This window comes from Podarcis erhardii (genome assembly GCF_964252035.2).
Source record: "Podarcis erhardii genome assembly, chromosome: W".
NCBI classification, from domain to species: Eukaryota; Metazoa; Chordata; class Lepidosauria; order Squamata; family Lacertidae; genus Podarcis; species Podarcis erhardii.
The window spans coordinates 17,430,144-17,447,034 of record NC_138506.1 but is presented as its reverse complement, the minus strand read 5'-3'; the positions used below and the strand labels follow the sequence as shown (position 1 = coordinate 17,447,034).

Here is a 16,891-nt window from a genome sequence, read left to right as displayed (position 1 = left end):
CATATAAAAATAACATATGTTGCATTTTGTTACTAAATTACTTGTGGCATTCTAGCTCTTGGGAGAAACATTTTCTCAATAGTGGCTATGCTTTACATTTAGCAGGAAGGTCCACTACTGACTGAAAAATGCAGTTGGTGTTTTGTCCTTCGCCATTTTTGTGTGTTTCTCAGGTGTCAAGCTAGCTCTTCTGTGGTCTCACACCGGCATAGTGCTACAGCAACACATCCTGTCTGTTGAATCCCCTCAGGGCTTTCATTTAACCATGTTGCCTGGCATTCACCATAGCTGGCACAGGTTTGGACATCTCATGAGAGAGATGTCTTTGCCTTGGCCTTTCTATGGGATTTTATTATAGGCTGTGGTCTTGCACTCATGGGAAGTTGCTCACTTGCACTTAAAGGACCAAAAAGCTAATTGCAGCCTGGATACACTTGCCCAATTCAAACTGAGTCCAATTTGAATTTATCTTGCCCCATGGTTCTCAACTCTTCAAACCAATCTGTTAAAAGAAAACCATTCTTAAAAAGGGCACTTGTCCAAATAAGGCTAAGATGGCTGCGCGTGTAGATGCAGCGGCTGGTTGCTCCTCAACTCAGAATTTGGCTTTTTTGTCCTGCCAAAATAGACTTGTTTATAGTCGGCAGGACATGTTATCTATTCGGCTACGGAGTGTGTGCTGCATAAATTGTGAGTGTCTCCGCGTCTGCAAGGAAGATTTTTTGACTTCAAAGAACTGGGGGTTAAAGAGACACAGGAGAGATCGTAAACAGAAGAGAGGCTGCAGAGGAGGAAGGCGATTAAGGCAATTAAGGTTGAAGACACAACATTATAACTTACCGCTTCCCAGCATTTTCTATGCGAATGTGAGATCTTTGGTGAATAAGCTGGAGGAGTGGAGATTGTGGATAGCAACTGAGAAAACTGTGAGTGAATGCTCTCTACTGCTGCTTACAGAAACTTGGCTGACACCAATTATTCCTGACTCAGCCATAGAACTAACAGGCTATACAGTGTTCCGCCATGATAGAACAGAGGACTCTGGTAAAAGGAGGGGGGGAGGTTTGTGTGCATACGTAAATAATAGCTGGTGCACAAACCACGCTGTGATAGCTAGTCATTGCTCCCCAACTGTGGAATTTATGACACTTAAATGCAGACCAATATATATCCCCCGAGAATTTACAGCAGTACTGATAACTATAGTATACATGGCACCTGATGCGAATATGAATGAGGCAATGGGTCTTCTGCATGATGCCATTAGCAGACAACAAGGCAAGTATCCCGAGGCTGCATTTCTTGTATGCGGGGATTTTAACCAGGCAGATTTGAAAGTGGCCCTACCCAAATTCTATCAACACATAAAGTGTGCAACCAGGGGAGAAAGGACTCTGGACAGGCTGTATACAAATGTCAAACAGGCCTATAAGGCCGAACCACTGGCACATCTAGGCCAATCTGATCATGTGTCCCTGCGCCTGACTCCTGAATATATTCCATTGAGGAAACAGACTCCACCTATAAAGAGGGATATTACAATATGGCCAGCTGAAGCATCCCAACAACTACAAGACTGTTTTCATGACACCGATTGGGAGGTATTCGCCCAACAGGATGTAGAGACTCATACTGAGCAAGTGTTGGACTATATCAGGTTCTGCACTGACAATGTAACACAGAGGCGCCGGATAAAGATCTACCCAAACAGGAAGCCCTGGATGACAAGGGAGGTCCAGGGGTTGCTAAAGGCAAGAAATACTGCTTTCAGAAGTGGAGATAAGTCGTTGTACAGCTTAGCTAGAGCGGATCTAAAGAGAGGTATCCGTGTAGCAAAGGAGGCGTATAGACAGCGGCTGGAGAACCATCTACAAAGCAACAACACCAGGCAGGTGTGGCAAGGCGTACAAGAATTAACAGGGTATAAATCCAAGGATTCCCTGGCAGACGAGGGAGGGGCATCCCTCGCAGAGGATCTGAATGCCTTTTTTGCCCGTTTTGAAGTAACATCTGCAGCAACACCTGCTGAGGCTTTACCACCACCACCACTCCCTGTGAAGGCCTTGCCACCATCACCACCATCATCATCATCAGTACAAAGGAATGTGGTAGTCTCTGTGGAAAAAGAAGAGATGAGGAAGGTGCTGAAGGGAATTAACCCAAGGAAGGCCACAGGGCCGGATGGGGTAGCTGGAAGGGTACTGAGAGACTGTGCAGATCAACTAGCAGGAGTTTTCACTGGGATTTTAAATCGATCCCTAGCCCAGGCTATTGTTCCATCCTGCCTAAAGTCCTCTACTATCGTTCCAATAGCAAAAAAATCTAACCCGGAAGATCTGAATGACTTTCGTCCAGTAGCACTCACACCTATAATCATGAAGTGCTTTGAAAAGCTGGTACGAAATTATGTCATTGCTTGCCTACCAGAGGGACTGGACACATTCCAATTTGCTTATAAAATGAAAAGATCGACAGAGGACGCTGTGGCGATTGCCCTCCATGCCGTTCTTGCACATTTGGAGCAGCGGGGGGGGGGGGGGTTATGCCAGACTGCTTTTTTTAGATTTCAGCTCGGCATTTAATACCATTCTACCACAACGTCTGATGTCTAAACTGGAAGATCTGGGGCTTCTGTTATCACTTTGTGGGTGGATATTGGACTTTTTGTCAGACCGCCCCCAGAGGGTTCGGTTGGGCCCTTATACCTCTAATACGCTTAAGACTAACACAGGAACACCACAGGGATGCGTACTTAGTCCGCTCCTTTATATTCTCTACACGTACGATTGTGTCGCTGCTCACCCTAGTAATAGGGTTGTCAAATTTGCAGATGACACAACCATGATTGGGCTCATCTCTGAAAGGGAGGGTGAAACGGACTATAGAGATGAGGTGGAGCGGCTGACAGAGTGGTGCAGAGCTAACAACTTGCTCATAAATACAAGGAAGACAAAGGAGCTTGTGGTGGACTTCAGGAGACAGAAGAGCAATGTCCAGCCACTTTTGATTGATGGGGTCTGTGTGGAGAGGGTAACAACGTTTAGATTTTTGGGTATTGAATTACAAGAGGATCTGTCCTGGAGTGTCAACACAAGGGGGCTTGTGAAGAAGGCGCAGCAGAGACTGTACTTTTTGAGAATCCTAAGGAAAAACCATCTTCCGCAGAAACTGCTGCTTGCCTTCTATCACTGTGCCATTGAGAGCGTGCTCACTTATGGCTTATGTGTGTGGTACGGAAGCTGTACTACCCAGGACAGGATGGGGTTGTGCAGAGTTGTTAAGGCAGCAGAGAGCATTGTTGGCTGCCCACTCTCCACCTTAGAGCAGATTTATGCCACAAGGTGCCATAGGAAGGCACTAGACATAGTAAAAGATCCATCGCATCCTGGTCACTGTCTCTTCGAGCTCCTGCCGTCGGGACGGAGATACAGGAGAATGAAGACAAGAACGAGCCGTCTCAAGAACAGCTTCTTCTCCAGAGCGATCTCGGCCCTGAATGGGAAACCTGGACTTTGAAAGTCATCTAATCTTCCTTGCTGTATTATACTGTATTGTTTTAATTAGTGTTTTTATAGTTGTTCTGATTTTGAGTGGAGTGCCCTACCTGGGTGGATGGAGCAGCCAAGTAATTTCGTTGTCCCCGAGAGGGGGCAATGACAATAAAGATATTATTATTATATTATTATCAATTTAACTCTATATGGGATCATTCCTGCTAAACCAAAGCATATCCACCTTCATGTATCTTAGAAGCTTCTCCTTGGTAAAGCGAGTTTTAGCACATTTTTTAAATGGGTAGGGAAGGTTGGCATAGTGCCAGGTGGGACAATCTAAACATTGGACTACACAATAGCCTGGTCTATTAGAACGCATAAAATGTATGAGAATCCTCCACTGGGGTGTAAGGAATAAGACATTAAACATAAAAACAATTACACACAAAAATAGCCCCCCCCCCCCTTTGTGGAAATAACACACTGTCAGACACATTTCAACATTCCTACGTAATAACACATAATACAAAAAAACCTAATTAAATATCAGTTGCATATCTTGAGACAATTGTGATCTTCTCAATCCTGGAGCACAGTCTTAAGGTTCAAAAGTGAGAAAATGTCCTTGCAATTCAACTCCTCCCCCCTTTGTCAGCCCCACTCTCCCGTCAGTCTATATCCTTTGAAAAAGATAGCTGTGGGCACTTTGAAAACTCTGGTGTCTGTTGTTGCTCTGGTGTCTGTTGTTGTTGTAGGTGGCGAACAAAGTGGGCACTTTGAAAACTCTGGTGTCTGTTGTTGTCTTGTGGTGGCGAAGCTTTTCATTGCATCAGTAGTAACACATCTGTAGAAGTGATATCCTGTAAGGGGCAGGGTTTGGGGGACTTAAAAAACAGAGTTAGATAAACGAAGGGGCAAAAGGCAAAAAGGATGTCCTTGTGTTTTCCGTCGGAAGCTGCAGATAATAAAAATCTTAGCGCATTAAGCATTTTATTCATTTCAATATTATTATCACATTTCCATATAATTACTGTTATTATCTGCTAAATTTGTTTGCTTTCCTTCATTTAGTCCCCCCCCATATTATTAAATTAAAAATTACTCCACATGTACAGAAAGAGAACTGTAAAAATAGAAGAAAGGTTAAAAAATAAAAAAGAAAGCAAAAAAAATAGATTACCAGTCAGATAAAAACGGACTTGACACAAAGAAATCAGATTTAGAAAAGAATTATTATTAAATAATACAAAGATAGTATCAAAAACCGCACAGATTACTACTGGACTGAAAAAATGGGAAAACAATGGGGAAAAAACTTAAAATTCACCATGTGCTATGTGATAAAAGAACTTCATGAAACTGACTTTCAACATGTGATGGACATGTCCCCAAAGTAAAACACACACACACCAAAAAACAAACAAACCCTGTTATAAAATTTAAATTCCATTGGGGAGGCGAACTACTCAAGAGAGGAACTCACAGTGGGAGTGCTTTGATATTTACCTGTGAAAAGAATTTGGCATGTTAAGATTTGAAACTTGGCAACCTCTTGACTTTTGATGGTCCAGTACCTAACCCTTTTGTCTTACGTAGCCCCTGGAGCAAAAGACACATTAAGGGTGATTTCCCTCAATGGTTCCAAGTTATACATAAGGAAATTTGGATAGGTTTCTGCAGCCCACACTCTCCAAACCTCCTCTCTTCCACCTCCTTTCTCTCTCTCTCTCTCTCTCTCTCTCTCTCTCTCTCTCTCTCTCTCTGTAAGCTGATCTAGCCTCTGTGCATGTGCAGAGTTCATGTCTCAGCAAACCTTTTATGCTATTGAAAATGTTGCATCTTTTGGCTAAATTAGAATCTGAATAAGGGAAGGGAAGGGTAAGGAGTAGATTTTAAAAATAGGGTTAGATTTTAAAACAAAAAAGAGAAACTCAGCAATTCAAGTATTCACCAAAGCTAGCAATTGCAGCCCAAGCAAAGGGACTGCTTCCTTTATGTACAGGAAAGGGCTAATATCCCTCTGGCCATTCGCGGAACAATCTGCCATGCCCTTATATATGGGGAAAAAATGGCCAGAGAGTCAGAATTCATAAGATTTTTAACATTCTCAGTCATTTCAGCCTTACCATTTGCAGACAAAGTTTTCCTGCCCTTTATTTACAGGATGGTCAAGGCTCATTCTACTTGATTATATGAATTTGTATGTACTTAAACTTTGAGTAGACTTTTAAGTCTGATTTTTGTAAATAATAGACAAAATGATAAACAGTGTAATCACTCAAATGCCTGATATCACCAGTTCTGCTTCAAAACATAACGGCTTTCACCTCTCACCTTTAAAAACAAAGAGCAAATTTGGGCTGAATTTCAACTCATCAGCCACAAATTGGGAAAGCTGAAAGGGACCTGGGGTCATCTAGTCCAACCCTAAAATACAGGGTTCATAGCAAGATTTGTACTACCAGAAACACACACATACTTATGTACACAGACACAACTGGGGAAGAGACCACAAGCCATGCGCCTATCACAAACCATGCGCCTATCATGTACTAAGGAAGAGGAAAATAAAAGTTTACTTCCTTAGACTAAAGAGTGCAAGTTCCTAGAGAAATTATCTTTAAAGGAAGATTGAAGTGAACATTTTTCCTAAGATAGGGAGAGGATCTCTTATAAAGCATAGTTAAAACAGCCATAGATTTGATTTAAAAGGAATACAAAAGTGACAATTTTTCCTGAACTTGCAGAGGAATAGTAAGCCTAATCTATGCCCCCCCCCTTTGCAGTTTCCTTTAAAGGAAGCTTACTCGGGAGTAAATTTACCTGGCACAGAAGTAAGAAAGAGAAGGGAAAAGAAACCTGAAAGAGACAGAATGAAACAAGGGGGGGCATTTTCTAAGGAAAGAGGCCAGGAAGTCTTATAGAGACGGGAGCCTTACAATAACTCTTCTGTTCAACCAAATCAAAGTTAAAACTGGATTCAGATATTTTTCTTAGAAGGAAGACCATACTTTCATAGGCATATGCTTAATGAAGTACATACAAGGAGGAAGACTCTTTTGAGCCTCTCTCAAATAACAAACATTTGCACACTTCATTCTCATTTTTGTCTTGTTTAAGATTGATAAGGCCCAACATGGCTTTCTTAGATTTAAAATTTTGGAGCAAGCTTGCATTTTTATTTTAGATGGCACATTTAAGATAAGCAGCTGCTGGATGTTACCTAAGTACAATTTAAACACAGGAAAAACGTTTCTGAAACACAAATTGAAGGGGACTGTTAGAGTCCAGGCGGGAAGTAAGCACCAACTGGGCTTCTTTCCCATCAGGAGTCTGCGGGTTCATTTCTTTTGATTGAGGTGCACCCATTTTTAGAATTTTAATAGCGCTAGCTTTTACTTTTATTCTGCAGTCGGGGTTTTATCCCCACTTTTCAGGAAACACAATAAATAACCCACAGTACACTCAATTTGGACAACTCCGAGAATTAGTACTGTGACACACAGCCGTTCGTTTGGCCTGACTTACTAGGCTGGTACAGCTGTTGGCCTTTCCTGGCTACTAAGCTAACAGTGCGGTCAGCGATCTCAACCCCCCCCCCCCCTTTGGTCATTACTCAGCCAGGGAGCCCACAGCAACCTCCTGCCTCTTACAATCTAACCTGAGAGTTCCCTACTGGACGCTTGCGTAGCGCAGTGCCAGATTGGGACTCAGAAATGACAAAGAAGGAAAGGAATCAGGTGCCCTTGCTTTCTCAGCTCACAGGTCATCTCTAACAAAGATCGCCATGGCAGAGGTGCGGCTGCACCTGGGAGTTATAGTTTTCAGTGCAGAAGAAATTGCACAACCTTTCTGGGCAAAACTCCGAAGGAATAGGTCGGCATATAGAATTAAGTGGAAGAAATCACACACAACCTTGTGCCTGGGCATACTCCGAAGGGCTAGGGCTGGTGTTGAGATCGAGAGGACAGAAAGGAGCAGAAGGCAATTTTTAGATGAGGAAAAATAGAAAGTTTAGATTTGAAGGGAAAAGGAAGAGTTAAAGAATTTTGGTTGCTGTGGTTTAGAGAACCCGTGTTTCCTACTTAATACTCACTTCCACATGCGCTGTTCCTGGTGATCCCACGATCTCTTGACTGGTTGTTTAAGGCCGGCATGATCAAGCGTTGCTTCCTCTGGTTAGCCCCGCTGAACCTCCAGTTATTTCCAGACCCTGGGATCGATGGAAGACTGGTTATTCCTCCTGGCAAACTGCCTGGTGCGCGCTGGATAACCAGTCCTTCCTCGCTTCCAGAATCCGGGTAACCAAAAGTCCCTTCGTGCGTGGTCGCCATCTGTTGTAAATAAAAATATGCCCTTTTCCCTTATGGGGTATCCAAGGGCCCATATAGAGTCCTTACATAGGTTCCCTATTGGTAGGAGAAAATAACAGAGGCCAACCAGAGAATATTGAGAAGCAAAGCAGCTAGTAAGCTTGATCTTTATTGATCTGTTGCAACAGGGTGCTCCCCTCACACACAGGAGAGGAGGAGCCCCCCCCCCAAATGCTGTGCAAGGGTTTATAAAGACTTTTGAAATTCCCATTCTCTAGATCAAGACCACCCCCCAGAAACATTATGCATGCATCACAGAAGGGGTGTAACCTAAGACCACCCCTCAGATACATCCCACCTACATCACAGAAATTTAAATGTTGTTTTTCTCCTGTCACAGTTTATCTCCTGTCTGACAAGTTACTTGATTGGATTGCCTGGGGAGCCTGGCCATTCTTTTGTAGTGGTAAAATACTTATTTCCTGGGCCAGGTCACAGGTTCACACCTTATTCAAACAGACATATCCTTGAGACAGGATTTGTGAGGAAAGAGACAATGGGGAGGCTTTTTTCCAGTTTAACCTTGCAGAGAAAGGATTTGGTCAGTTTAGGAATCAAAATGGTTCCAGGTTGGTCTTCCTGTGTTGATCTACGTATGTGCAGTTATGAACATTGCCATATATCTAAGACCATAAAATTCCTATCATAGAAGAGTGGAAGACGGGTTTTGAGATACAATTGTGCACATCATGTGATATCAAAAATGTACAAACTTTTGTTGAAATCCTAAATGGAAGAGGAACAGACTAAAAAGTGCATGATTAAAGGGGCAAGATCCTCTCTTTTTTTGGTTATATTGTACAGTTGGAATAGTGGTAACATACAGGGGCGCCGACTTATAAAAAATATTGGGGGGGCCCATACCGGGGTCCTGCCCCGGGAAGTTTTCTAAATTTTAGATGAAAATTAGTGAGTTTTAAAGTTTTTTAAAAGTATTTTAGAGTCATGTGATCAACATTAGAACCCCGAAAACTCGACTCTCTATAACTCCACACTCCGGGAAACTCGACAAGCCTGAAACACTTTTTGGCTTTGAAAAAAGAAACAAAACATAAACACGCACGGTATTTTCGTAAAAAGCTAATTTAATTCACAGTAACAATTATGCTTATAGACTATTACAGAGCAGTGAATATATAGCTCTGAAAAGACTGAAATGATATTTAAATAAATCCTAAACTATCATTAAAAGAATAAAACATAAAATATTGCTGTCGCACAGTAATAGCACTTTGATTAATAAGTGAAATAGCTAATTTAAGCTTACTTTGAATAAGGCTGAGGGTTCATTAAATAAAAATAATATCTCAAAGTTAATGCTTTAATACAGTTAATAAAGTTAATACAGTATGCCTAATACTGTATGTAAATACTGTAATACTGTATGTAAATAACGGGCTTTAATTGGGTCTTACACCCTAAAAATATTTAAGTATTTGAAAATAACTAATACAGTACTATAGTAATATAGAAATACAGTACTAAACTAGTACTAATATTTCGAAACTGAAAATTTAACATTCTGTATGTATTTAATTCTCTATTTTATAAAGATTTTTAATATCTGACAGTGAGTTTGGAGTAGCCCAATGCAAAAATCCTGAGGATCCATGTGGATCCGTGCTTTGTAACCACGTTTTTGCACCACTGTGACCCTAGGCAACAGTGGGTGCGTGATTTTTTTGGTGCAAGATGTAGCCATGGACATGCTATGTGATCTGATGGTGAATTTGGGGTGACCCAATGCAAAAATCCTGAGGATCCATGTGGATCCGTGCTTTGTAACCACGTTTTTGCACCACTGTGACCCTAGGCAACAGTGGGTGCGTGATTTTTTTGGTGCAAGATGTAGCCATGGACATGCTATGTGATCTGATGGTGAATTTGGGGTGACCCAATGCAAAAATCCTGAGGATCCATGTGGATCCGTGCTTTGTAACCACGTTTTTGCACCACTGTGACCCTAGGCAACAGTGGGTGCGTGATTTTTTTGGTGCAAGATGTAGCCATGGACATGCTATGTGATCTGATGGTGAATTTGGGGTGACCCAATGCAAAAATCCTGGGGATCCATGTGGATCCGTGCTTTGTAACCACGTTTTTGCACCACTGTGACCCTAGGCAACAGTGGGTGCGTGATTTTTTTGGTACAGACTGTAGCCATGGACATGTAATGTGATCTGATGGTGAATTTGGGGTGACCCAATGCAAAAATACTGAGGATCCATGTGGATCCGTGCTTTGTAACCACGTTTTTGCACCATTGCAGCCCCAGGCAACAGTGGGTGCGTGATTTTTTTGGTACAGACTGTAGCCATGGACATGTAATGTGATCTGATGGTGAATTTGGGGTGACCCAATGCAAAAATCCTGAGGATCCATGGGGATCCGTGCTTTGTCACCACGTTTTAAATGGGGAGGGAAGGAAAAACACAGAAGGGACAAGAAGCACAAGAGGGGTGTGCGGAGAAGCAGCTGGCTAAGAATGCAGGGGAGGAGTTTAACGGGGTGGGGGGGAGGAAAGGAAGGCAAAAGTCCCCCCCCAAGCCAGCCCCCTCTCTCTCTCTCCCATCTGCATGTTTTACGGCTGCCTGCGAGTCCCTAGAGCACGGAGAGGAGGAGGTGGTGGGCTGGAGCCTGCACGCAGTGTGACTAGGAAAGAATTAGAAGGAAGGACTCGATCCTTTCCTTAACCCTCTGCTTGCCAGGAGGGCAGGGGATTCCCTGCTCTTTGTTGAGTTTGAGCAAACGCAGCAACAGAAGCGGGTGGGCAGTAAGACCCTGAGGCAGAATGCAGGAAAGCAGCAGCTTCCGCCTTCCCTCCGCCCGACCGCCTGATCTTATTTTTGCCTGATTTTTGCCTATTTTTGCCCCTGCGCTCCGGCGAGTCAGCTCCAGGGACCACACATTCGCTCAATAACACGCACAGACATTTCCCCTTACTTTTTAGGAGAAAAAAGCTGTGTGTTATAGAGCGAAATTTACGGTAATAATTTTCTTAAATTATTGGGGGGGCTGAGCCGAATTTTTGAGGGGGCTCAGGCCCCCTCAGGCCCCATGGAGTCGGCGCCTATGAGCTCACCCATGAGCATGCCTGAGTCTGGATGTGCAACTGGAGAGGGTGAGAAAAACAGTCACCCTGAACCAAATTTGAAAATTGCAATCGATAGAGAGGGGGGGAAGGATTAGATTCTCAATTATACTCTCTATTGCTTCATGTAGGTTATCAATGGAACCCCTGAAAAAGATATGGCACACAAATGATTCCCAAGGATGGGAATAAAATCTGCTTCCAGATTTCTTTGGGGAAACTCCTTGAAACTATTGCACAGATGGGAGAGCAGGAGTTGGTCGCTCGCGCATGCGCCTGGCAGGGACCTGGCCTCCTCGTGAGCAGCAGAGCTTCCCACCGTGGGGCTCACGGCGGACTCCTGAGAAGGGCACGGAGGCTACAGTGCCTGCTGTCGCTTACTCCAAAGTAAGTGTGTACGCACTTACCTGGGACTAGTTATAATAATAATAATAATAATAATAATAATAATAATAATAATAATAAATTTTATTTATATCCCGCCCTCCCCAGCCGAAGCCGGGCTCAGGGCGGCTAACAACAATCAAATAATCAAACAATCAAATAATCACACATTCTAAAAATATTTCATTATAAAAATTAATTAAAATCAAATTAATGGCAACCGATTAAGCAAAATTCTGTGCAGGTTGCCAGAGGAGGGAGTCAGGCTGCGCCCTGACCAAAGGCCTGGTGGAACAACTCTGTCTTGCAGGCCCTGCGGAAAGATGTCAGGTCCCGCAGGGCCCTAGTCTCTTGTGACAGAGCGTTCCACCAGATTGGAGCCGCAGCCGAGAAGGCCCTGGCTCTAGTTGAGGCCAGCCTAACCTCTCTGAGGCCTGGGACCTTGAGGATGTTATAATTTGCAGACCGTAGGTTTCTCCGTGGGGCATACCAGGAGAGGCGGTCCCGTAGGTACGAGGGTCCTAGGCCGTATAGGGCTTTAAAGGTTAAAACCAGCACCTTAAACCTGATCCTGCACTCCACCGGGAGCCAGTGCAGCTGGTATAGTACCGGATGAATGTGATCTCGCAGTGAAGACCCCATAAGGAGTTGGCCCGATCTGACTCAATGCACTTACTTCTGAGTAGACATTTAGGGGAGGGGGTGAAATCTTGCGTCTGCCTGTTGCGCCAACAAGGAGAGGGAGCTTTCTTGCAGGAAAATCGCCAGGAAAGTGTTGTTCTTATTACACCTGTTGCTTGAGAGAACTGCCAGCACGGCAAGGAGGCAAGGTGCGCGCCCAAAGGGCAGCCGACCCGTGTATGGCTGTATGTGTGTGAATGTGAAGTTGCGTGCAGTGGGCGAGAGACGAGACCTGCAGCCAGGGAGAAAGTGTGGTTCCCACAGGCTTTCTTATGGGAAGCGGGCAACGCTTGCCCTCCGAGGCTGCAGCAGGACATGATACAAGAGCGAGCGTGCAAGAGGCGTGAGCCACCCGTGCACGCCAGGCACAGATGGCAGCAGCGGCTCCCTCCGAAAGCGAGGGGCGGGGATTCGTCTTCTGAGGGTATAGGCAGCAAGGAGCCAAAGACAGCTCCCGAGCGTGCAAAGGGAAGGCAGTGTGGTGTGGCGGTTAGAGAGCTGAACGTGGGGGCCGACCTGATCTTACTCAGAGCAGAGCCACGGACATTACGGGACACAGAGAGAGTTTGGTGAGAGCCTGCAGTTCTATGATTCTTTGAGAGCAGGAGAAGGACTTTTCCCTACCTGCTTTCTCAATGCCATCCATCATTTTTTAAAAAATATCTTACATCTATAAAAACATATCAGTTCCAACAGTCATACAACAGATCTTCTCATCTTATACAATATTTTAGACTTCCGTCAACACCTCTGATGATTTCCCATTCTTTATCACTTATTCTGCATTTCTTAATTTCTAGATTACATTTAATTATCCTTAACTAATAATGCTTTTCATAGTCTTTCTTGCAGTATTTCAAACTATCCACCTTACCAAACTTCTTGCAGTCCTACTAGCGTAATCTGTTCATCACAATTACTTTTCAAATAGTTCATATATTTACTCCAGTCTTCTATGAATCTCTGATCCCGCAGGTTTCAAATCCTTCCTGTTAATTTATCTAATTCTGCATAGTCCATCAACTTCACCCTCCATTCTTCTTTCGTTGGTAGTTCTTCTTGCTTCCATTTTTGTGCCAATAATATTCTTGCTGCAGTCATTGCATATAAAAACAACTTACAATCCTGTCTATTAATATCACCTCCTACAATGCCAAGTAAAAATGCTTCTGGTTTCTTAATCAATGTATATTTCAACATCTTTTTCATCTCATTATATATCATTTCCCGGAAGCTTTTCACTTTTTTACATTCCCACCACATGTGATAAAAAGGTCCTTCCTTTTCTTTACTTTTCCAACATTTATTACTTATTTTATACATTTTAGCTAATTTTACTGGGGTAATATAACACCTATACATCATTTTCATCACATTTTCTTTCAAAGCATTGCATGCAGTAAATTTTAATCCTTCCTTCCACAGTTTCCCCCAATCTTTTAACTGTATATTATACCCAAAATCTTTGGCCCAGTGTATCATAACCGACTTTACCTCTTCATCTTTCAAATGCCATTCAAGCAGCAATTTATACATTTTAGACAAAAAAAATTATTTATTATTCAATACATCAATTTCAAATTTTGATTTGTTATCATCAAATCCTTTCCCCCTCAAATCCTGTTTAAACATTTCATTGACTTGGCAATAGTGCAGCCAATCACTTACATATTCTTTAACCTAAAAGAATAACCACTTTAACCCAAGTGGTTAGCACGCTGTCCACCAGCCCAAAGAGTGCTGGATTGTCTGTGTGCCGCTTGTTCGCTTATGGTAGTCTGTTGTAACATACACAGAGCTACTCTCTCAACCGGAAAGGAGAGTAGAACACTTCAAAATGAATAAATTAATCAGCCACAGTGATACGTTGTGGTCTTAATATTGATCCCTTAATTGGTCTAGGGGTTTTCAATTCAGCTATGCAGTTGTTCCTCGCAATATTGACTTGATAAAATGCTTATGGCCTTGAGAGGTAGTGCCTGGCCCATGGTCACTCAGTGAGCTTCATGGCCTGCTGTGGATTTGGACCCTGGTCTGCCCAGTCTTAGTTCAACACTCTTAGCGCTACCTTTTACTGAAGAAAATAAACTTGTTCAGAAACAGCATAGTCAAAGAGCATGCACCGAGTGCTCCTAGCAGCCTTCTTCGTCTTCCCAGAGGCACAGCTCTTAGTTACTGATTAACTGGAGTCCTGGAGCCACTTAGGCTTGACAGATTTGTGTAGCCCTCGTAGGCCGCGCTGCCTAGGCCTGGCCTGCTTCTGCTCTCAAGAACCTTTGTCTCCTGACAAAACCTCAGCCCTGTCCTTAAGCGCTTAGCCATCTTCTGGGTTCTTGGGACAGGAGCATGCAGCTAAAGTGTCCCATCCTTGCTGCTCCTCACCAGTTCAGAGTCAGGCAGGTCTTTGGCCAATTTGTGGCGATGCATCGACTTTGATGTGATCGAGAGAAGTGAAGCTACTGTGGAACCATTGCTCTGCCAAGTCCTCAAGGGGCGGTACAGAGTTCTCCTCCCTCCCACTTAGTCCCACAGCCACGCTGAGAGGCAGGGACTGGGCATTCAGCAAGCTTCACGCCTAGTGTGGATTTGGACCCTGGTCTGCCCAGTCTTAGTTCAACACTCTTGCCACTACCTGTCAGAGGAACTGGCAAAAAGCCACAGGAAAAGATTTTGCCAGGATACAACAGTCTCTCAATCTGTGCTCTTTTGCCCATGCTAGACCCCAGCAATGCTTATGCAGCTGCAGTAAAAGAGCCAGGATGCTTCCTTGGATGTTTGAGCATGGGCCATACTGGAGATCTAACTCCTTTTTGTGTCTCTCCTCCTGCTGTAGGTCCGAGGGCGGCTTCCAAAGAAGCTACTGGGTAAGTTTGTTTTACTTAAAGTCTTTGGAAAAGAGGTGGACAATATTGACGCTGCTTCTGCGCAGTCGCTTTGACTGTGAGCCCGATCGAGATGCACAACAGTGCACTGCCGCCTTGGGCAAACGAGAAGCTATGGAGGGATCATGCAACTTTTTCTTCTTTTCAAAGTTTGCACTTCAAGACTTTGATTTTTTTTTTAAATCCCCTTTGCAAATTCGAGAAGTTTCCCCTTGTTGTGCCTCAGCATTTGACGCTGCTTCTGTGCAACCTCACCAGTGCACTGTGCTCACTAGAAAGACTCCCTTAAAAACCCATTCTTTGCCAAACTCATTTTGGCACCAATGCTCTCCCTGATAACAACAACAACAACAACAATTTATTATTTATACCCCACCCATCTGGCTGGGCTACCCCAGCCACTCTGGGCGGCTTCCAACAAAATATGAAAATACAGTAATCCATCAAACATTAAAAGCTTCCCTAAACAGGGCTGCCTTCAGATGTCTTCTAAAAGTCTGGTAGTTGTTGTTCTCTTGGACATCTGGTGGGAGGGTGTTCCACAGGGCAGGTGCCACCACCGAGAAGGCCCTCTGCCTGGTTCCCTGTAACTTGGCTTCTCGCAGCGAGGGAACCTCCAGAAGGCCCTTGGAGATGGACCCAGGTGTCCGGGCAGAACAATGGGGGTGGAGACGCTCCTTCAGGTATACTGGACCGAGACCGTTTAGGGCTTTAAAGGTCAGCATCAACACTTTGAATTGTGCTCGGAAACGTACTGGGAGCCAATGTAGGTCTTTCAAGACCGGTGTTATGTGGTCTCGGCAGCCGCTCCCAGTCACCAGTCTAGCTGCCGCGTTCTGGATTAATTGCAGTTTCCGAGTCACCTTCAAAGGTAGCCCCATGTAGAGCACATGGCAGTAGTCCAAGCGGGAGATAACTAGAGCATGCACCACTCTGGCAAGACAGTCTGCAGGCAGGGAGGGTCTCATCCTGCGTAGCAGATGGAGCTGGTAAACAGCTGCCCTGGACACAGAATTGACCTGCGCCTCCGTGGACAGCTGAAGGAGAAAAATAATCATTTCCTTAATAACATTTTAAATAGCGTATTTAACTAAAACAATAAAATTATAGCATATGTATCCATGTTTGTTAACTGATGTGGTTAAACGTGGGGGTTTTTTGTTAAAAACCCCCCAAAAAACTTAGACTGAGTTTTAGCACACATGAAAGACTTAAAACAAATACTTCTTTCCTGATGAATAGCCTTTGAACTATAATGTAACTTAAATAGAAAACTATCTTTAGTAAGATCTTTCCTCCAAAAGCATTTTATTTTAAAAATCCAATTTAAATAAAAAACAGATTTTTTAATTATTCTTTTTTAAATCATTGATTTTTATCCACCCTGTTGGGTGTACACATTGAATTTGTCATACCTGGAAAATACCTCTTGCAAGAGCAGCCATAGGAGGTGCGCTCTAGTAGAGGCAACTCCAATGAATTTCATTTAAGATTTCCCATCGTCCTCAGCTTGGCTATGTGCCCTGGTTCTTCTTGAAGAAGAGACATTCATCATGAGTTCTTCCCTTCTCCTTATCAGACTCTTGTATAAAGAGGACTGTCAAGGTAGGGAAAGATGCTCCACCTCGTAATAATCCTAATTGTTTTAGCTAATCTCTTGGCTGAAAGATAGAAAACTAATAGTTGTGTGCCTGCTTCTTAGCCTAATCCTGTTTCTTCCCACGTGAATGCAGTTCTATAGAGCAGTGTTTCCCAAACGGTGTTCCGCGGCACACTAGTGTGCCGCGAGACGTTGCCTGGTGTGCCGTGGGAGGGAGGCGGGCGAGTCGGGCGGCGAGAGGCGGGGCGGCGGTGGCGAGCACACGCGGGGCGGCGAGCGAGCTCCCTCCCACATCCCATCGCCGCTCGCTTCGGTCGGCCGCCCGTGCTCCGCGCTGGTGTCTCGGATCTCCCCCCGAGAGCGCAAGGCTTGCGGGCGGCAGCTGG

At 44.0% G+C, this 16,891-nt stretch overlaps 1 long non-coding RNA gene across 1 annotated transcript in view; it reads left to right on the top strand.

The window, feature by feature from the left end:
- Nucleotides 1-3,702: 3,702 nt before the first annotated feature.
- The window catches only part of LOC309333266, a 117,325-nt gene continuing 104,136 nt past the window's right edge, over nt 3,703-16,891 (top strand). The window contains exon 1 of the long non-coding RNA XR_014152430.1: nt 3,703-3,820. This is a non-coding gene — a long non-coding RNA (uncharacterized lncRNA). The remainder of the gene's footprint in view (nt 3,821-16,891) is intronic.